The 23,228-nt window shown below is 38.1% G+C and overlaps 1 non-coding gene across 1 annotated transcript; it reads right to left on the minus strand.

Moving 5' to 3' along the window:
* Positions 1–2,289: 2,289 nt before the first annotated feature.
* Positions 2,290–2,396, minus strand: LOC147950145 (small nucleolar RNA R71). Its single transcript, XR_015565309.1, has one exon. It is a non-coding gene; the product is annotated as a small nucleolar RNA R71 (small nucleolar RNA).
* Between the last annotated feature and the right edge of the window lie 20,832 nt (positions 2,397–23,228).

Genomic DNA, 23,228 nt, shown 5'->3' on the forward strand with positions numbered 1-23,228 from the left:
AAGGCGGAAGAATCAAGGTCCAGAGTCCAACTCGACCGCACACTCGACCAGACACTCGACCGTGTGCTGAGAAGGACTCGACCGAGTGGAGAATGCACGAGAGAAGCTAGCATGACCAGCCACTCGACCGAGCACTGGTCGAGTTGACCGAGCCGTTGACTGCTTTGACTTTTTGTATTTTTAGGGCTTCCACCTCATCTCCTATAAAAAGCCCTTGTACTTGCAGCCACCAAGGAGTCCAGCTTTTTAGAGAGTCTAAAACCTAGTTTTTACCTTTTTTAGATATTATTCCTTTGGCACTTTTCTTTTGTTTTAGATTTTGTACTTGTTTGAGAGAGAAAGACTAGATTCTTATATTTTGTTTGTTTAATAACTTTCAAAGTATTAAGATTTCGAGTTTATTTCCTTCATCAATATTGTAGATCTCTGTTTCATCTTTCTAATGATGCAAGTTTCATTATTTTCTGGGTTTTTGACATATTTCACCATGTGTTCTTATGAGTAGTTTGCTTAGGACCTTGAGGATGGGTTAGGCTGGGTTGATCTTGTGGTTTGTTTGATTTGGTCAAGCTTGATTGCTGTAGATCTCTTCTAGGCTAGATGATCTTAATGCTGATCCTATATCTGAGAGGGTAGGGTTTGATTTCAAGCATCTTAGCATCACACCAATGTCTAAGGAGCATAGATAAGGCTAGATCTAGAGCTTACCATTAGGCTTGCTAAGAGATTAGGAGTCTTGTTTGGTTTGAGATGTATTACTTAATGCCTGCTTGTGTAGATTCTTTACTTTGTGAGAACAAGTCTAGAAATGCATAGGTTTGATTGTTTCTTGCCATGAGAGTGGATTAAACATGTCTTAGAATAGTATGTCTAAAGATCAGCTCAAAGTTTGCTTGAGATTTGTTGACCAAGTTAGATAACCACAATGATTAGCTCAGCCCATGAATCCCTCCTCAAGGCCTTCTTTGTTTATTAATATCTTAGTCTAAATATCATTGCTTGCTTGTTGTTTGATTCGTTTTTGCATTGCTCTGTTTTTATTGTGTTGCTCTGTTTTCACGTTTAGTCTAGCTCGACCATGTACTCGACCTACACTCGGTCGAGTGCTGCTCGAGTTCGTCCCCAAAATTTGTGTTCATGCTTTGTAGTTGTCCTGTCTTATCTCTTGTTTCATTCCTGTTTCATTTCTCTTGCATTCACTTAGTTTTCTGTTCATTACTTGTCTTGCATTGGTTCATTAGCATAGTGTCTATTTCTGTTCTAGTTTCATTATATCTCGTTATAGGATTGTTAGTGACAAACAACCTTTACATTTGGCTTGACTTAGATTCATATACACATCTTAATTGTTCACAAACACTCAGATAGGATTGACACCTCTTATACTGCAACTGCATAAGGGGAATTGAAACACCCTGACATCCATTCATTCATCATTCCATACATTCATCATTCACCACACCACAGAAGAAGTCAGTTTCAATTTGGCGCCGTTGCCCATTTGAGTGTGTTTTGTGACATTTAGGATCATTATTAGTCTAAGATTAAGTTTGTTTAAACACTTGTGACGTTACTGAACTCGAATCTTCCTTTGCTTGGCTGTCTTTAGTTTCAGGTACCCACTCGACCACCACTCGACCGAGCTGTGATCGAGCACTTGATCGAGCCAGAAGCCAGATCCAAATAGCCATTACTTCCCAGTCGACTCGACCACCCACTCGAGCCTACGCTCGACCGTGTACCTGTTCGAGTCTGTAGTCGAGTTTGTTGATGCACACAAGGTCAAAAGGCAAAGACAGTCTTCAACAGCCTATTGACAACAGCCACAGGCTACAAAAGGATTTGAGACAAAAGCAAAGAAGAGTAGTTCAACAACAAGAAGATCAAGACATCATGGAGCAACCAGCTATCCATGAGCAGAGACCAAGGCACATTGGTGCAGGAGATGCACCCAATACCCACAACCAAAGGGCTGGAATTGTGCCACCTTCAGTAGCAAACAATAACTTTGAGATCAAGAGTGGATTAATCTCCATGATACAGGCCAACAAATTTCATGGGTTGCCAATGGAGGATCCTCTAGATCACCTTGATGAATTTGACAGAATATGTGGACTCACAAAGATTAATGGAGTGAGTGAAGATGGATTCAAGTTGAGACTCTTCCCATTTTCTCTTGGAGACAAAGCTCACCTTTGGGAGAAGACTTTTCCTACTGGAGCTATAACCACATGGGATGCATGCAAGAAAGCTATTCTGGCCAAGTTCTTCTCCAATGCAAGGACTGCTAGATTGAGGAATGAAATTTCTGGGTTTGCTCAAAGGAATAATGAGAGCTTTTGTGAAGCTTGGGAGAGGTTTAAAGGATTCCAGACTCAGTGTCCTCACCATGGCTTCAGCAATGAGTCACTCCTTAGCACCTTGTATAGAGGAGTACTTCCCAAGATCAGGATGCTTCTTGATACAGCCTCTAATGGAAACTTCCTCAACAAGAATGTGGAAGAAGGATGGGAATTAGTTGAGAATCTTGCTCAGTCTGATGGCAATTATAATGAGGATTATGATAGGACCATAAGGGGCTCCTCAACTGAACAAGAGGACAAGTATAAGAAGGATTTGAAGATGGTCAATGAGAAGCTTGACAAGATACTCCTAAGCCAGTCCAAGTCCATTCACTTCATTGGTGAAGAAGAAGCTCCAGTTCAAGAGGGGGAGAATGAATTTGCTGAGTTGTGCTACATGCAAAACCAAGGAGGAGGATACAAAGGCTACAACCAAGGTGGAGGTTTCAAGCAGAACAACCTCTCTTATAGGAGCACCAATGTAGCCAACCCTCAAGACCAAGTCTATCCACCTCCTCAGCCTCAACAACAGCACAACTATGCACCAAAGCAGCAGCAACAAGTGTTCCAGCCCCAATTGTGTCCCCCACCAGGGTTTCAGACTAACCAAGGCCAGGAACAAGACTTAAGAGCAATGATGCAATAGTTGTTGATTGGGCAAACACAAGGCAAGATTGAGGAAGCCAAACAGTTTGCTGAATTGAATCAAAGGCTCACATCACAGTACAATGATCTGAACATGAAGTTTGAAGGTCTCAACTCCAGAGTGAAGTATATGGAGAGTAACATTGCCTCTACTTCAGCTCCTAAACCCAACCAACTCCCTGGAAAAGCTGTTCAAAATCCAAGGGAGTTCACTGCAGAAGCCATTCATATCTCTGATGAGGAAGTCACTGAGGACAGTGAAGTCCAAGTTTGGGGGAATTCATTAGTTACTGAAGCCCCAAGTGACGTTTGTGCAAAGCAACTGGAGTCTGCTATTGCACTCGACCAGGTACTCGAACAGCCACTCGACCGAGTGCATGCTCGAGTGGTCGATCGAGTTGCAGACTCAGAAGCTGCCAAGCCTGCTAAGTACATTCCTCCTGCTTACAAGCCACCTCTTCCATTCCCAGGATGTTTCAAAGCACAAAAGATTAAGGAGCTTAGGGAAATCATTGAAAGAAAGGAGATGATGGCTAAGCAACAAGAAGAAGAGAGGGTTTTAAAGGAAGAAGTTGTGGTTGAGGAAGTGTTGGCCATACAAGAGATCACCATTGCTTACCAAGAAGAAGAGAGAGGACCTGCCTTGTAACAGTATGATCCATATCCTCTCTACAAAGATTTTTTGCTTGATTTGTCAAAGAAGGAGGCTGAAGCTCAAGATGAGAAGGATCTTGAGGACCTTGGAGGAGTTATCATTCCAATCAAGCTTGAGGATCCAGGACCATTCTATCTGCCTTGCACAATCAGTTACCTCCACTACAACCAATGCCTTTGTGATTTGGGAGCTTCAACAAGTGTGATGCCATACTCCATAGCACAAAAGCTTGGGAGAACTGATTTCAAATCCACCAACCTTCATATATGCCTAGCTGATGGGTCAAACAAGGAGATAGTTGGAAGGTTGGAGAATGTCCCAGTCAAGATAGGGAAGGCAAGGGTTCACACTGATTTTGTGGTGTTGGAGATGGACAAGGAACCTGAAGATCCAATCATTCTTGGAAGGCCATTCTTAACCACTGTTGGAGTAGTTATTGATGTCAAAGAGGGTCTTGTGACCTTGAACATTGCTGAAGATATAACCATGAAATTTGACATCTATAACCCAACCAATCTGCCCTCCATCAATGATCAACCTTTTACTATCAAGGACAAAGGAGGTCAAGAAGGCTTAAGTGGTGAAGCAACTCCAAAGGCTAAGCTCTCCTTTCAAGATGATTCTGTGGAAAAGCTTAAGAGGTCAGTTCAAGAGTTGACTAGTATGGTTGAGGATCTCCAAGTTAAGCTGAACAAGAGGTCTTTAAGGAAAGCAAGACCAAGACTCAAAATCAAGAAGAAATATGGTTTGTGTGTTAAGGGTGAGGAGATCAAGGATCAACTTCACAGTGATCAAGAGGTTCCAGGGAGGATTTCATCACCTCCTTGGTATCTAAACCAAGTCTAAAAAGGACACCAAAGTCAAGCTTAGTGACTTTAAACAAGCTCACTAGGGAGGAAGTCCCTAAGGTATCCTTTGTAAATAAAGTTTATTTTCCTTGTAGTTTTGATGTGTTTTCTTTTATGTTTGTTTTGGACAGGCCTTTTAGTGAAAATGTAGTTGGGTAAGGAGAGATTAGGACTTGGAGAAGGAGGTTCGCAAGCCCACTCGACCAGTCCACGAGAGGTACTCGACCGAGTTGGAAGTTAACTAAAGCCCATTTGATCATCAATTCTCTAGAACGATCAAGTAGAGGGAAGAACAAGAAGAAAAATTTTGAAATTTCAAAATTTGGTAAAGGTGCTCGACCGTGTACAGTCGAGTGGCAGCAAAAAGCAGGTCAAAGATTCCCATTTCAAATTTGAATGGTATGGACGCTCCACCCTTGTCTCTTTGTCCCCTTAGCTTCTTTATATAGACCTTGCACGAGATTATACCTCTCACACTCTCTCATTTGCTCAAAATAATTAAATTCAAGTTTTAAAGTCTCTCTCATAGCTTATCTTTTGCTCAAGCTTAGTTCTTTCAAATTTTTGGGTCACTAACCTATTAACTTTGAGCTTTGAGTCTATTCCCTTTAGTTCTTTTTGAAAAATGTCTTCAAGAATCACTAAGAAGTCTCAACAAACCGCTGCAATCTCCATGGAACGTCATGATGCTAGCCTTGAATCAAGAGGAGAAGTTGGAAGAGCCACTCGACGACCCACTCGATCATGCACCCGACCGAGTGGCCGTTCGAGCAGTCGGTCGAGCCAGGTGCCGTGTCCAAGGAGAGAGTCAGTTGAGGAAGATCCTGAGAGGACTGAAAGTGAAGAAGAAAGGGAGCCAACTCTTAGTGATTTCATGAGAAGAAACAAGGCCAAAGGGAAGAGGCCAGCAGTTGAGATTGAACAAGAGGAGGTTGAGAGTGAGAGTGAAGAAGAAGGTGAAGAAGAAGAGGGAGAGGATGATGGAGAAGCAGAATCTTGTGGATTGACAAAGAGGCAACTTTATGAAGCCTTCATGAGAATGGAGTTCCTGGGAACTAGGTATCCACACAAGGAGACCATGGAGAAGCTAGCCATTGATAAAGATGTGGAGTTCCTTTTTGAGAAGAGCAGCCTAACCCAGTTCATGGGGCTTTGCATGGAAGGGTATAAAGAAGAAAGTTGTGAGTTTCTAGCCACAGTCAAGCTGCACACATATGCAAGGAAGGATGCTGAGTTAGGAGCTGGTCACATTGCTTTCACAATCAAGGGGAAGAGGTATGATCTTTCAATGAAGAAGATAGCCAATGTGTTTGGTTTTGAGGTTGGGAGCAATAGGAGTTTGATGATTCCAAGAGAAGAGCTCTATGTTGTGTGGGAAACCAATGGGGACAACAAATTCTATTCATCCTCCAATTCCAAGAGTTCAAGGATAAGGAGCCCAGTCCTAAGGCAAGCTGGAGAACAAAGGATCAAGAGGAGCACTAACCATTGGAGGCATCATTACTCCAATCCTACAAGCTGCTAAGGTTCCACTTAGAGGAGAAAGGGTTTCACCAAGATGGATTGACTCTAGCTACCTCACCTCTACTCTCATCCTAGCCAAGGAGATGCATCAAGGGAATCACATTTTCAACTTTAAGCTTCCAACACTTGGGAAAAAGCAACTGATTTTGCCTAACCAAGAGCTCACCACCATTCAAGAAGGAGCCAACATTGACTTTTGGCCAGCTGAGGAGCACTGGTGTGATGGAGTAGTTCAACCTAGAGTTGAGGAAGCTGGGAATGCACAAATGGCTGATGGGGAGGAGCAATTTTACTTTGAGGATTATGAGTTCAACCCAAGAGATAGTAGAGGAGTGAGGGAGACTACCAAGAGATTAACTCTTTTGCAAAAATGGAACAAATGGCATGGGAAGAGGTTTGATAAGCTGAAGAAGAAGGTGACCAACATGGCTAAGTCTATCAAGGGCTTAAAGAAGGAGATTGCTGAGTTGAAGAGTGGGAATTCGTCACCTACACCATCAAGCCCTTTGAGGAGGAGTAGCTCAACTAGAGCACTTTCTAGAGTTGCGAACCCTGTGGAACCAACTAGGGCTTCAATGTATGAGCCAAATCAGAGGAAGAGGAGCTCAATTACCCGAGAACAACAATTTTCAAGGTACTCGACCGGGTCACTCGAGCACCCACTCGACCGAGCACCCCAGATGCACTCGGCCGAGTTCCAGCCCAGATCACCCTATGGCTTCCCACCTCCAGCTGCTTATCCAGGATATCCAGGTTACCCTCCCATCCCACCCCAGTACTTCATGGATCCAGCACTCTACCGGCAGTTCTACCAGTAGCAAGGTCAGAATTTTGACGCTCGTGGTCTAGCTCGACCCCCCCCACTCGAGCACGTACTCGACCGAGTCCCGGTCGATTCCCATCGTCGAGCTGCCCCAATCTCCACCTCCAAGTCATCAACAAAACCCCAACTACTCCTATGACAACATGCAAGAGGATTTGGACAACTACTTCCACAATCCCTAAGGTACCACTATCACCTTCACTTGTAAATAGCATTGCATTTGATGTTGTGTTTTGTGATTTGTTTTTAATCTTGCATCCTCAATCAAATTTATTTCACACAGGGACTGTGTGATTTAAGTTTGGGGGAGGGTTTGAGATAGCATTTGATGTTGTGTTTTGTTTTCTTATTTCAAATTTTTAGCATCATCATGTTAATACTTGCATAGCATCTAAAGCATAGAAAAACCCTAAAAATTTGAAATTTTTTGCAAAATTCTTTAAAAAAAAAAAAGAGTGTTCATGTAGTTTGCATTGCATATTAGGATCTTGTTTATCATGTTTCATGTAGGATTGTATAGTATTTGCATTAGGGATCTATGATGAGTATTCCCTTGTTAGCTTGTTTATTCACTAGACTAGGATCAATGCCCAAGTTAATAGTACTTTGATGCTAGTTGAGTGGTTAGAAGCATAAGATTGAACCAAGCCTTGAATTCCTACATTGCATTTGGTCTAAATTGAAGCATGTTGAGATTTGAAACCATTTCCTATTTATAAGAACCTAATATTGACTTTCAATTATCAATGTGTGCATTGCTTTAAACTCATGGATACCATATACATATTTGGATCATCTTCTTCCTTTTTACCACTCTTGTTGATCCAAGTAGCTGATTTCCTCATTAAGAATCAGTTCCCCTACCCCTAAACCAAACCTTCTTTCAAGCCATGTTTATTCTTGTGTGCGTGAGGCCTATTTTTGGGATTGAGCTTGGTAGAAAGTGTTAGGTTTGAACTGACAAGAGTAAAGCCTTGTGTAGTTCTAGTTTGCATTTTCAAACTAGATAGGACTAGGTGGTTCACTTGTTGGGTTTGGGACTTGGCTGTTATGAAAAAGAAAAGAGGGTAGAGTCTTTAAGAAGAGAATGTGTTTAAGTAAAAGTCTAGTGAAAGGATGGGAAGTAAAAAAAAATGTTTAGAATGGTTCTAATTAAAGAAAAGAAAAGAAAGAAAAGGAAAGTCTAGCAAAGTGCTTATATATCTTAAGAATAAGAAGAAAAGAGAACCGTAGCAAATAAGTAAGAATCCCCCATCCCACTAGAAAGACCAAATAAGAAACATCTCCTAAGACTTGAAAACCAAAAGAGAAAAGGGTGAAAAAGAAAAGAAGAAGTTAAAGGGTAGAACTAGGATCATTTGGGTTTAGATTGCTAGGATAAAACACTTTGGGAGCCTTTGGGTAGACAAGGTTTTATTCTTGTATGTGCCTAGGTGTTCTTACCTTTAGTATTCTTCTAAAGCTCAATCCATTTTCATGAGAGAACCTTAGTATTGATAAGCCCTACTCTAAAAAGAGACAACCATTGTCTCAAAGCCTTTAGTTCCAAGCCAAATGAGTTTAAGCATTGCATAGAATTGATTCATGTTCTTGATTAATGAATGTTAAAGGAAATGGTTGATTTGAATGCATGTGGATGTCTAAGGCTCAAATCAATAAAGGTTGTGATATGCTTGTCTAAAGTCTTTAAGTATAGCTCATTCAACTTGCATCATAGTACTAGTAACTTGGACATTGATTCTAGATAGTCTATTTGCAAGCTCTAGGAGCTGAGATCCCACTTTCAAACCTCACCTACCTTCTTTTGTCTTGATTATTTGCTTGAGGGCAAGCAAAGACTAAGTTTGGGGGTGTTGATGTTCATATATTTTACCTTGTTTTTCCTTAATTTATTCACAACTTTTGCATCTTTTGCTATCCATTTAGGCCATTATTGTGTAGCTTTAGGACTAATCATGCATTAGAGTATAGTTTCATTGCATTTGCATCTTTTCATGCATAAACAGGTGATTTTGGAGCTTAAGGAGCATGGAAGCAATGCTGAGGAGAAGTGAAGCAATCCTGAGGAGAAAACAAGAGAGTTAAGGCTGAAGAATCAAGGTCCAGAGTCCAACTCGACCGCACACTCGACCAAACACTCGACCGTGTGCTGAGAAGGACTCGACCGAGTGGAGAATGCACGAGAGAAGCCAGCTCGACCAGCCACTCGACCGAGCACTGGTCGAGTTGACCGAGCCGTTGACTGCTTTGACTTTTTGTATTTTTAGGGCTTCCACCTCATCTCCTATATAAAGCCCTTGTACCTGCAGCCACCAAAGGGTCCAGCTTTTTAGAGAGTCTAAAACCTAGTTTTTACCTTTTTTAGATTTATTCCTTTTGCACTTTCTTTTATTTTTAGATTTTGTACTTGTTTAAGAAAGAAAGACTAGATTCTTGTATTTTGTTGGTTTCATAACTTTCAAGATATTAAGATTTCGAGTTTCATTTCTTCATCAATATTGTAGATCTCTGTTTCATCTTTCTAATGATGCAAGTTTCAATATTTTCTGGGTTTTTGACTTATTTCACCATGTGTTCTTGTGAGTAGTTTGCTTAGGACCTTGAGGATGGGTTAGGCTGGGTTGATCTTGTGGTTTATTTGATTTGGTCAAGCTTGATCTCTTCTAGGCTAGATGTTCTTAATGCTGATCCTATATCTGAGATGGTAGGGTTTGATTTCAAGCATCTTAGCATCACACCAATGTTTAAGGAACATAGATAAGGCTAGATCTAGAGCTTACCATTAGGCTTGCTAAGAGATTAGAAGTCTTGTTTGGTTTGAGATGTATTGCATAATGCCTGCTTGTGTAGATTCTTTACTTTGTGAGAACAAGTCTAGAAATGCATAGGTTTGATTGTTTCTTGCCATGAGAGTGGATTAAACATGTCTTAGAATAGTATGTCTAGAGATCAGCTCAAAGTTTGCTTGAGATTTGTTGACCAAGTTAGATAACCACAATGATTAGCTCAGCCCATGAATCCCTCCTCAAGGCCTTCTTTGTTTATTAATATCTTAGTCTAAATATCATTGCTTGCTTGTTGTTTGATTCGTTTTTGCATTGCTCTGTTTTTATTGTGTTGCTCTGTTTTCACGTTTAGTCTAGCTTGACCCTGTACTCGACCTACACTCGGTCGAGTGCTGCTCGAGTTCGTCCCCAGAATTTGTGTTCATGCTTTGTAGTTGTCCTGTCTTATCTCTTGTTTCCTTCCTGTTTCATTTCTCTTGCATTCACTTAGTTTTCTGTTCATTACTTGTCTTGCATTAGTTCATTAGCATAGTGTCTATTTCTGTTCTAGTTTCATTATAGCTTTAATTTGTCTGTTCTAATTGCATTTAGTGTCTTGTTCTAGTTGTTTTTACTTTCTGCATTTCATATCTCATTATAGGATTGTTAGTGACAAACAACCTTTACATTTGGCTTGACTTAGATTCATATACACATCTTAATTGTTCACAAACACTCAGATAGGATTGACACCTCTTATACTGCAACTGCATAAGGGGAATTGAAACACCCTGACATCCATTCATTCATCATTCCATACATTCATCATTCACCACACCACAGAAAAAGTCAGTTTCAATCCCGATCTCTTAAAATTAGTCCAATGCATTGGATTGTCACACTGTCTGACCCTAGAAACAGTAACAAAGCTATTAACTGCTTAGAATCAATGTTTTCTGAGTTTTAGCCTGTTTTGGGACAAAATGGGAATAACTGGTGTCTAAACACTCCAAATTCAACCCGAACTCTTATAATTAGTCAAATGCATTGGATTGTTACATATTTTGACCCTAGAAAGAGTAACATAGCTGTTTACTGCTTCAAATCAATGTTTCCTCTTGGTTTTAGCCTGTTTTCTCGGTTTAAGTCTGTTTTGGGATAAAACGGGTTTAAGTGTTGTGTAAACACTCCAAATTCAACCCAAACTCTTATAATTAGTCAATGGAATTGGATTGTTACATATTTTGACCCTAGAAAGAGTACCATAGCTGTTTACTGCTTCAAATATATTTTTTCTCTCGGTTTTAGCCTGATTTCTCGGATTAAGCCTGTTTAGGGAAAAACAGGTTTAAGTGTTTTCTAAACACTCCAAATTCATCCCAATCTCTTAAAATTAGTCCATTGCATTGGATTGTCACACAGTCTGACCCTAGAAACAGTAACAAAGCTATTAACTGCTTTGAATCAATGTTTTCTTGGTTTAAGCCTGTTTTGGGATAAAACGGGTTTAAGTATTGTCTAAACACTCCAAATTCAACCCAAACTCTTATAATTAGTCAAATGCATTGGATTGTTACATATTTTGACCCTAGAAATAGTAACATAGCTGTTTACTGCTTCTTATAAATGTTTTCTCTCGGTTTTAGCCTGTTTCCTCGGATTAAGCCTGTTTTGGGAAAAAATGGGTTTAAGTGTTGTCTAAATACCCCAAATTCATCCTGTTCGCTAGAATTAGTCCAATGCATTGTATTGTCACACATTCTGACCCTAGAAACAGTAACAAAGCTATTAACTGCTTAGAATCAATGTTTTCTCGGTTTTAGCCTGTTTTGGGACAAACTAGGTATAACTGGTGTCTAAGCAGTCCAAATTCAAACCGAACTCTTATAATTAGTCAAATGCGTTGGAATGTTACATATTTTGACCCTAGAAAGAGTAACATAGCTGGTTACTGCTTCAAATCAATGTTTCCTCTCGGTTTTAGTCTGTTTTCTTGGTTTAAGCATGTTTCGGGATAAAACGGGTTTAAGTATTGTCTAAACACTCCAAATTCAACCCAAAGTCTTATAATTAGTCAATGGAATTGGATTGTTACATATTTTGACCCTAGGAAGAGTACCATAGCTGTTTACTGCTTCAAATCAATGTTTCCTCTTGGTTTTAGCCTGTTTTCTCGGTTTAAGCCTGTTTCGGGATAAAACGGGTTTAAGTGTTGTCTAAACACTCCAAATTCAACCCAAAGTCTTATAATTAGTCAATGGAATTGGATTGTTACATATTTTGACCCTAGGAAGAGTACCATAGCTGTTTACTGCTTCGAATAAATGTTTTCTCTCGGTTTTAGCCTGCTTTCTCGGTTTAAGCCTGTTTTGGGATAAAACGGGTTTAAGTGTTGTCTAAACACTCCAAATTCAACCCAAAGTCTTATAATTAGTCAATGGAATTGGATTGTTACATATTTTGACCCTAGGAAGAGTACCATAGCTGTTTACTTCTTCAAATAAATTTTTTCTCTCGGTTTTAGCTTGTTTTCTCGGTTTACGCCTGTTTTGGGAAAAAACGGGTTTAAGTGTTTTCTAAACACTCCAAATTCATCCCGATCTCTTAAAATTAGTCCAATGCATTGGATTGTCACACAGTCTGACCCTAGAAACAGTAACAAAGCTATTAACTGCTTTGAACCAATGTTTTCTCGGTTTAAGCCTGTTTTCGGATAAAACGGGTTTAAGTATTGTCTAAACACTCCAAATTCAACCCAAACTCTTATAATTAGTCGAATGCATTGGATTGTTACATATTTTGACCCTAGAAAGAGTAACATAGCTATTTACTGCTTCGAATCAAAGTTTTCTTGGTTTTTGCCTGTTTTGGGATAAAGCGGGTTTAAGTGTTATCTAAACAGTCCAAATTCAACCCGAACTCTTATAATTAGTCAAAGGAATTGGATTGTTACATATTTTGACCCTAGAAAGAGTAACATAGCTGTTTACTGCTTCAAATCAATGTTTCCTCTCGGTTTTAGCCTGTTTTCTCTGTTTAAGCCTGTTTCGGGATAAAACGGGTTTAAGTGTTGTCTAAACACTCCAAATTCAACCCAAAGTCTTATAATTAGTCAATGGAATTGGATTGTTACATATTTTGACCCTAGGAAGAGTACCATAGCTGTTTACTGCTTCGAATAAATGTTTTCTCTCGGTTTTAGCCTGCTTTCTCGGTTTAAGCCTGTTTTGGGATAAAACGGATTTAAGTGTTGTCTAAACACTCCAAATTCAACCCAAAGTCTTATAATTAGTCAATGGAATTGGATTTCTACATATTTTGACCCTAGGAAGAGTACCATAGCTGTTTACTGCCTTAAATAAATTTTTTTCTCTCGGTTTTAGCCTGTTTTCTCGGATTAAGCCTGTTTTGGGAAAAAACGGGTTTAAGCGTTTTCTAAACACTCCAAATTCAACCCGATCTCTTAAAATTAGTCCAATGCATTGGATTGTCCCACAGTCTGACCTTAGAAAGAGTAACATAGCTATTTACTGCTTCGAATCAAAGTTTTCTTGGTTTTTGCCTGTTTTGGGATAAAGCGGGTTTAAGTGTTATCTAAACAGTCCAAATTCAACCCGAACTCTTATAATTAGTCAAAGGAATTGGATTGTTACATATTTTGACCCTAGAAAGAGTAACATAGCTGTTTACTGCTTCAAATCAATGTTTCCTCTCGGTTTTAGCCTGTTTTCTCGGTTTAAGCCTGTTTCGGGATAAAACGGGTTTAAGTGTTGTCTAAACACTCCAAATTCAACCCAAAGTCTTATAATTAGTCAATGGAATTGGATTGTTACATATTTTGACCCTAGGAAGAGTACCATAGCTGTTTACTGCTTCGAATAAATGTTTTCTCTCGGTTTTAGCCTGCTTTCTCGGTTTAAGCCTGTTTTGGGATAAAACGGATTTAAGTGTTGTCTAAACACTCCAAATTCAACCCAAAGTCTTATAATTAGTCAATGGAATTGGATTTCTACATATTTTGACCCTAGGAAGAGTACCATAGCTGTTTACTGCCTTAAATAAATTTTTTTCTCTCGGTTTTAGCCTGTTTTCTCGGATTAAGCCTGTTTTGGGAAAAAACGGGTTTAAGCGTTTTCTAAACACTCCAAATTCAACCCGATCTCTTAAAATTAGTCCAATGCATTGGATTGTCCCACAGTCTGACCTTAGAAAAAGTAACAAAGCTATTAACTGCTTTGAATCAATGTTTTCTTGGTTTAAGCCTGTTTTGGGATAAAGCGGGTTTAAGTGTTATCTAAACAGTCCAAATTCAACCCGAACTCTTATAATTAGTCAAATGCATTGGATTGTTACATATTTTGACCCTAGAAAGAGTAACATAGCTGTTTACTGCTTCAAATCAATGTTTCCTCTCGGTTTTAGCCTGTTTTCTCGGTTTAAGCCTGTTTCGGGATAAAACGGGTTTAAGTGTTGTCTAAACACTCCAAATTCAACCCGATCTCTTAAAATTAGTCCAATGCATTGGATTGTCACACAGTCTGACCCTAGAAACAGTAACAAAGCTATTAACTGCTTTGAATCAATGTTTTCTCAGTTTTAGCCTGTTTTGGGACAAAATGGGTATAACTGGTGTCTAAACACTCCAACTTCAACCCAAACTCTTATAATTAGTTAAATGCATTAGAATGTTACATATTTTGACCCTAGAAAGAGTAACATAGCTGTTTACTGCTTCAAATCAATGTTTCCTCTCGGTTTTAGCCTGTTTTCTTGGCTTAAGCTTGTTTTGGGATAAAACGGGTTTAAGTGTTGTCTAAACACTCGAAAGTCAACCCAAACTCTTATAATTAGTCAATGGAATTGGATTGTTACATATTTTGACCCTAGGAAGAGTACCATAGCTGTTTACTGCTTCAAATAAATTTTTTCTCTCGGTTTACGCCTGTTTTGGGAAAAAACGGGTTTAAGTGTTTTCTAAACACTCCAAATTCATCCCGATCTCTTAAAATTAGTCCAATGCATTGGATTGTCACACAGTCTGACCCTAGAAATAGTAACAAAGCTTTTAACTGCTTTGAACCAATGTTTTCTCGGTTTAAGCCTGTTTTTGGATAAAACGGGTTTAAGTATTGTCTAAACACTCCAAATTCAACCCAAACTCTTATAATTAGTCAAATGGATTGGATTGTTACATATTTTGACCCTAGAAAGAGTAACATAGCTATTTACTGCTTCGAATCAAAGTTTTCTCGGTTTTTGCCTGTTTTGAGATAAAGTGGGTTTAAGTGTTATCTAAACTGCCCAAATTCAACCCGAACTCTTATAATTAGTCAAATGCATTGGATTGTTACATATTTTGACCCTAGAAAGAGTAACATAGCTGTTTACTGCTTCAAATCAATGTTTCCTCTCGGTTTTAGCCTGTTTTCTCGGTTTAAGCTTGTTTCGGGATAAAACGGGTTTAAGTGTTGTCTAAACACTCCAAATTCAACCCACAGTCTTATAATTAGTCAATGGAATTGGAATGTTACATATTTTGACCCTAGTAAGAGTAACATAGCTGTTTACTGCTTCAAATCAATGTTTCCTCTCGGTTTTAGCCTGTTTTCTCGGCTTAAGCTTGTTTTGGGATAAAACGGGTTTAAGTGTTGTCTAAACACTCGAAAGTCAACCCAAACTGTTATAATTAGTCAATGGAATTGGATTGTTACATATTTTGACCCTAGGAAGAGTACCATAGCTGTTTACTTCTTCAAATAATTTTTTTCTCTCGGTTTTAGCTTGTTTTCTCGGTTTACGCCTGTTTTGGGAAAAAACGGGTTTAAGCGTTTTCTAAACACTCCAAATTCAACCCGATCTCTTAAAATTAGTCCAATGCATTGGATTGTCCCACAGTCTGACCTTAGAAAAAGTAACAAAGCTATTAACTGCTTTGAATCAATGTTTTCTTGGTTTAAGCCTGTTTTGGGATAAAGCGGGTTTAAGTGTTATCTAAACAGTCCAAATTCAACCCGAACTCTTATAATTAGTCAAATGCATTGGATTGTTACATATTTTGACCCTAGAAAGAGTAACATAGCTGTTTACTGCTTCAAATCAATGTTTCCTCTCGGTTTTAGCCTGTTTTCTCGGTTTAAGCCTGTTTCGGGATAAAACGGGTTTAAGTGTTGTCTAAACACTCCAAATTCAACCCGATCTCTTAAAATTAGTCCAATGCATTGGATTGTCACACAGTCTGACCCTAGAAACAGTAACAAAGCTATTAACTGCTTTGAATCAATGTTTTCTCAGTTTTAGCCTGTTTTGGGACAAAATGGGTATAACTGGTGTCTAAACACTCCAACTTCAACCCAAACTCTTATAATTAGTTAAATGCATTAGAATGTTACATATTTTGACCCTAGAAAGAGTAACATAGCTGTTTACTGCTTCAAATCAATGTTTCCTCTCGGTTTTAGCCTGTTTTCTTGGCTTAAGCTTGTTTTGGGATAAAACGGGTTTAAGTGTTGTCTAAACACTCGAAAGTCAACCCAAACTCTTATAATTAGTCAATGGAATTGGATTGTTACATATTTTGACCCTAGGAAGAGTACCATAGCTGTTTACTGCGTCAAATAAATTTTTTCTCTCGGTTTACGCCTGTTTTGGGAAAAAACGGGTTTAAGTGTTTTCTAAACACTCCAAATTCATCCCGATCTCTTAAAATTAGTCCAATGCATTGGATTGTCACACAGTCTGACCCTAGAAATAGTAACAAAGCTTTTAACTGCTTTGAACCAATGTTTTCTCGGTTTAAGCCTGTTTTTGGGTAAACCGGGTTTAAGTATTGTCTAAACACTCCAAATTCAACCCAAACTCTTATAATTAGTCAAATGGATTGGATTGTTACATATTTTGACCCTAGAAAGAGTAACATAGCTATTTACTGCTTCGAATCAAAGTTTTCTCGGTTTTTGCCTGTTTTGAGATAAAGTGGGTTTAAGTGTTATCTAAACTGCCCAAATTCAACCCGAACTCTTATAATTAGTCAAATGCATTGGATTGTTACATATTTTGACCCTAGAAAGAGTAACATAGCTGTTTACTGCTTCAAATCAATGTTTCCTCTCGGTTTTAGCCTGTTTTCTCGGTTTAAGCTTGTTTCGGGATAAAACGGGTTTAAGTGTTGTCTAAACACTCCAAATTCAACCCACAGTCTTATAATTAGTCAATGGAATTGGAATGTTACATATTTTGACCCTAGTAAGAGTAACATAGCTGTTTACTGCTTCAAATCAATGTTTCCTCTCGGTTTTAGCCTGTTTTCTCGGCTTAAGCTTGTTTTGGGATAAAACGAGTTTAAGTGTTGTCTAAACACTCGAAAGTCAACCCAAACTGTTATAATTAGTCAATGGAATTGGATTGTTACATATTTTGACCCTAGGAAGAGTACCATAGCTGTTTACTTCTTCAAATAATTTTTTTCTCTCGGTTTTAGCTTGTTTTCTCGGTTTACGCCTGTTTTGGGAAAAAACGGGTTTAAGTGTTTTCTAAACACTCCAAATTCATCCCGATCTCTTAAAACTAGTCCAATGCATTGGATTGTCACACAGTCTGACCCTAGAAACAGTAACAAAGCTATTAACTGCTTTGAACCAATGTTTTCTCGGTTTAAGCCTGTTTTGGGATAAAGCGGGTTTAAGTGTTATCTAAACAGTCCAAATTCAACCCGAACTCTTATAATTAGTCAAATGCATTGGATTGTTACATATTTTAACCCTAGAAAGAGTAACATAGCTGTTTACTGCTTCAAATCAATGTTTCCTCTTGGTTTTAGCCGGTTTTCTCGGTTTAAGCCTGTTTCGGGATAAAATGGGTTTAAGTGTTGTCTAAACACTCCAAATTCAACCCAAAGTCTTATCATTAGTCAATGGAATTGGATTGTTACATATTTTGACCCTAGGAAGAGTACCATAGCTGTTTACTGCTTCGAATAAATGTTTTCTCTCGGTTTTAGCCTGCTTTCTCGGTTTAAGTCTGTTTTGGGATAAAACGGGTTTAAGTGTTGTCTAAACACTCCAAATTCAACCCAAAGTCTTATAATTAGTCAATGGAATTGGATTATTAAATATTTTGACCCTAGGAACAGTACCATAGCTGTTTACTGCCTTAAATAAAGTTTTTCTCTCGGTTTTAGCCTGTTTTGGGACAAAATGGGTATAACTGGCGTCTAAACACTCCAACTTCAACCCAAACTCTTATAATTTGTCAAATGCATTAGAATGTTACATATTTTGACCCTAGTAAGAGTAACATAGCTGTTTACTGTTTCAAATCAATGTTTCCTCTCGGTTTTAGCCTGTTTTCTCGGCTTAAGCTTGTTTTGGGATAAAACGGGTTTAAGTGTTGTCTAAACACTCGAAAGTCAACCCAAACTCTTATAATTAGTCAATGGAATTGGATTGTTACATATTTTGACCGTAGGAAGAGTACCATAGCTGTTTACTGCTTCAAATAATTTTTTTTCTCTCGGTTTTAGCTTGTTTTCTCGGTTTTAGCCTGTTTTGAGATAAAACGGGTTTAAGTGTTGTCTAAACACTCCAAATTCATCCCGATCTCTTACATTTAGTCCAATGCATTGGATTGTCACACATTATGACCCTAGAAACAGTAACAAAGCTGTTAACTGCTTAGAATCAATGTTTTCTCGGTTTATGCCTGTTTTTGGGATAAAACGGGTTTAAGTGTTGTTTAAACACTCCAAATTCAACCCAAACTCATAAAATTAGTCAAATGCGTTGGATTGTTACATATTTTGACCCTAGAAAGAGTAACATAGCTATTTACTGCTTCGAATCAAAGTTTTCTTGGTTTTTGCCTGTTTTGGGATAAAGCGGGTTTAAGTGTTATCTAAACAGTCCAAATTCAACCCGAACTCTTATAATTAGTCAAAGGAATTGGATTGTTACATATTTTGACCCTAGAAAGAGTAACATAGCTGTTTACTGCTTCAAATCAATGTTTCCTCTCGGTTTTAGCCTGTTTTCTCGGTTTAAGCCTGTTTCGGGATAAAACGGGTTTAAGTGTTGTCTAAACACTCCAAATTCAACCCAAAGTCTTATAATTAGTCAATGGAATTGGATTGTTACATATTTTGACCCTAGGAAGAGTACCATAGCTGTTTACTGCTTCGACTAAATGTTTTCTCTCGGTTTTAGCCTGCTTTCTCGGTTTAAGCCTGTTTTGGGATAAAACGGATTTAAGTGTTGTCTAAACACTCCAAATTCAACCCAAAGTCTTATAATTAGTCAATGGAATTGGATTTCTACATATTTTGACCCTAGGAAGAGTACCATAGCTGTTTACTGCCTTAAATAAATTTTTTTCTCTCGGTTTTAGCCTGTTTTCTCGGATTAAGCCTGTTTTGGGAAAAAACGGGTTTAAGCGTTTTCTAAACACTCCAAATTCAACCCGATCTCTTAAAATTAGTCCAATGCATTGGATTGTCCCACAGTCTGACCTTAGAAAAAGTAACAAAGCTATTAACTGCTTTGAATCAATGTTTTCTTGGTTTAAGCCTGTTTTGGGATAAAGCGGGTTTAAGTGTTATCTAAACAGTCCAAATTCAACCCGAACTCTTATAATTAGTCAAATGCATTGGATTGTTACATATTTTGACCCTAGAAAGAGTAACATAGCTGTTTACTGCTTCAAATCAATGTTTCCTCTCGGTTTTAGCCTGTTTTCTCGGTTTAAGCCTGTTTCGGGATAAAACGGGTTTAAGTGTTGTCTAAACACTCCAAATTCAACCCGATCTCTTAAAATTAGTCCAATGCATTGGATTGTCACACAGTCTGACCCTAGAAACAGTAACAAAGCTATTAACTGCTTTGAATCAATGTTTTCTCAGTTTTAGCCTGTTTTGGGACAAAATGGGTATAACTGGTGTCTAAACACTCCAACTTCAACCCAAACTCTTATAATTAGTTAAATGCATTAGAATGTTACATATTTTGACCCTAGAAAGAGTAACATAGCTGTTTACTGCTTCAAATCAATGTTTCCTCTCGGTTTTAGCCTGTTTTCTTGGCTTAAGCTTGTTTTGGGATAAAACGGGTTTAAGTGTTGTCTAAACACTCGAAAGTCAACCCAAACTCTTATAATTAGTCAATGAAATTGGATTGTTACATATTTTGACCCTAGGAAGAGTACCATAGCTGTTTACTGCTTCAAATAAATTTTTTCTCTCGGTTTACGCCTGTTTTGGGAAAAAACGGGTTTAAGTGTTTTCTAAACACTCCAAATTCATCCCGATCTCTTAAAATTAGTCCAATGCATTGGATTGTCACACAGTCTGACCCTAGAAATAGTAACAAAGCTTTTAACTGCTTTGAACCAATGTTTTCTCGGTTTAAGCCTGTTTTTGGATAAAACGGGTTTAAGTATTGTCTAAACACTCCAAATTCAACCCAAACTCTTATAATTAGTCAAATGGATTGGATTGTTACATATTTTGACCCTAGAAAGAGTAACATAGCTATTTACTGCTTCGAATCAAAGTTTTCTCGGTTTTTGCCTGTTTTGAGATAAAGTGGGTTTAAGTGTTATCTAAACTGCCCAAATTCAACCCGAACTCTTATAATTAGTCAAATGCATTGGATTGTTACATATTTTGACCCTAGAAAGAGTAACATAGCTGTTTACTGCTTCAAATCAATGTTTCCTCTCGGTTTTAGCCTGTTTTCTCGGTTTAAGCTTGTTTCGGGATAAAACGGGTTTAAGTGTTGTCTAAACACTCCAAATTCAACCCACAGTCTTATAATTAGTCAATGGAATTGGAATGTTACATATTTTGACCCTAGTAAGAGTAACATAGCTGTTTACTGCTTCAAATCAATGTTTCCTCTCGGTTTTAGCCTGTTTTCTCGGCTTAAGCTTGTTTTGGGATAAAACGGGTTTAAGTGTTGTCTAAACACTCGAAAGTCAACCCAAACTCTTATAATTAGTCAATGGAATTGGATTGTTACATATTTTGACCCTAGGAAGAGTACCATAGCTGTTTACTTCTTCAAATAATTTTTTTCTCTCGGTTTTAGCTTGTTTTCTCGGTTTACGCCTGTTTTGGGAAAAAACGGGTTTAAGTGTTTTCTAAACATTCCAAATTCATCCCGATCTCTTAAAATTAGTCCAATGCATTGGATTGTCACACAGTCTGACCCTAGAAACAGTAACAAAGCTATTAACTGCTTTGAACCAATGTTTTCTCGGTTTAAGCCTGTTTTCGGATAAAACGGGTTTAAGTATTGTCTAAACACTCCAAATTCAACCCAAACTCTTATAATTAATCGAATGCATTGGATTGTTACATATTTTAACCCTAGAAAGAGTAACATAGCTATTTACTGCTTCGAATCAAAGTTTTCTTGGTTTTAGCCTGTTTTCTTGGCTTAAGCTTGTTTTGGGATAAAACGGGTTTAAGTGTTGTCTAAACACTCGAAAGTCAACCCAAACTCTTATAATTCGTCAATGGAATTGGATTGTTACATATTTTGACCCTAGGAAGAGTACCATAGCTGTTTACTGCTTCAAATAAATTTTGTCTCTCGGTTTTAGCCTGTTTTCTCGGTTTACGCCTGTTTTGGGAAAAAACGGGTTTAAGTGTTTTCTAAACACTCCAAATTCATCCCGATCTCTTAAAATTAGTCCAATGCATTGGATTGTCACACAGTCTGACCCTAGAAACAGTAACAAAGCTTTTAACTGCTTTGAACCAATGTTTTCTCGGTTTAAGCCTGTTTTTGGATAAAACGGGTTTAAGTATTGTCTAAACACTCCAAATTCAACCCAAACTCTTATAATTAGTCAAATGCATTGGATTGTTACATATTTGGACCCTGGAAAGAGTAACATAGCTATTTACTGCTTCGAATCAAAGTTTTCTCGGTTTTTGCCTGTTTTGAGATAAAGCGGGTTTAAGTGTTATCTAAACAGTCCAAATTCAACCCGAACTCTTATAATTAGTCAAATGCATTGGATCGTTACATATTTTGGCCCTTGAAAGAGTAACATAGCTGTTTACTGCTTCAAATCAATGTTTCCTCTCGGTTTTAGCCTGTTTTCTTGGTTTAAGCCTGTTTCGGGATAAAACGGGTTTAAGTGTTGTCTAAACACTCCAAATTCAACCCACAGTCTTATAATTAGTCAATGGAATTGGATTGTTACATATTTTGACCCTAGGAAGAGTACCATAGCTGTTTACTGCTTCGAATAAATGTTTTCTCTCGGTTTTAGCCTGTTTTCTCGGTTTAAGCCTGTTTTGGGATAAAAGGGGTTTAAGTGTTGTCTAAACACTCCAAATTCAACCCAAAGTCTTATAATTAGTCAATGGAATTGGATTGTTACATATTTTTTTGACCCTAGGAAGAGTACCATAGCTGCTTACTGCCTTAAATAAATTTTTTCTCTCGGTTTTAGCCTGTTTTCTCGGATTAAGCCTGTTTTGGGAAAAAACGGGTTTAAGCGTTTTCTAAACACTCCAAATTCAACCCGATCTCTTAAAACTAGTCCAATGCATTGGATTGTCCCACAGTCTGACCTTAGAAAAAGTAACAAAGCTATTAACTGCTTTGAATCAATGTTTTCTCGGTTTAAGCCTGTTTTGGGATAAAGCGGGTTTAAGTGTTATCTAAACAGTCCAAATTCAACCCGAACTCTTATAATTAGTCAAATGCATTGGATTGTTACATATTTTGACCCTAGAAAGAGTAACATAGCTGTTTACTGCTTCAAATCAATGTTTCCTCTTGGTTTTAGCCTGTTTTCTCGGTTTAAGCCTGTTTCGGGATAAAACGGGTTTAAGTGTTGTCTAAACACTCCAAATTCAACCCAAAGTCTTATCATAAGTCAATGGAATTGGATTGTTACATATTTTGACCCTAGGAAGAGTACCATAGCTGTTTACTGCTTCGAATAAATGTTTTCTCTCGGTTTTAGCCTGCTTTCTCGGTTTAAGTCTGTTTTGGGATAAAACGGGTTTAAGTGTTGTCTAAACGCTCCAAATTCAACCCAAAGTCTTATAATTAGTCAATGGAATTGGATTGTTACATATTTTGACCCTAGGAACAGTACCATAGCTGTTTACTGCCTTAAATAAAGTTTTTCTCTCGGTTTTAGCCTGTTTTGGGACAAAATGGGTATAACTGGCGTCTAAACACTCCAACTTCAACCCAAACTCTTATAATTTGTCAAATGCATTAGAATGTTACATATTTTGACCCTAGTAAGAGTAACATAGCTGTTTACTGTTTCAAATCAATGTTTCCTCTCGGTTTTAGCCTGTTTTCTCGGCTTAAGCTTGTTTTGGGATAAAACGGGTTTAAGTGTTGTCTAAACACTCGAAAGTCAACCCAAACTCTTATAATTAGTCAATGGAATTGGATTGTTACATATTTTGACCCTAGGAAGAGTACCATAGCTGTTTACTGCTTCAAATAAATTTTTTTCTCTCGGTTTTAGCTTGTTTTCTCGGTTTTAGCCTGTTTTGAGATAAAACGGGTTTAAGTGTTGTCTAAACACTCCAAATTCATCCCGATCTCTTACATTTAGTCCAATGCATTGGATTGTCACACATTATGACCCTAGAAACAG

This window comes from Camelina sativa, chromosome 1 (assembly GCF_030686135.1).
Source record: "Camelina sativa cultivar CO46 ecotype springtype chromosome 1, ASM3068613v1".
NCBI classification, from domain to species: domain Eukaryota; kingdom Viridiplantae; phylum Streptophyta; class Magnoliopsida; order Brassicales; family Brassicaceae; genus Camelina; species Camelina sativa.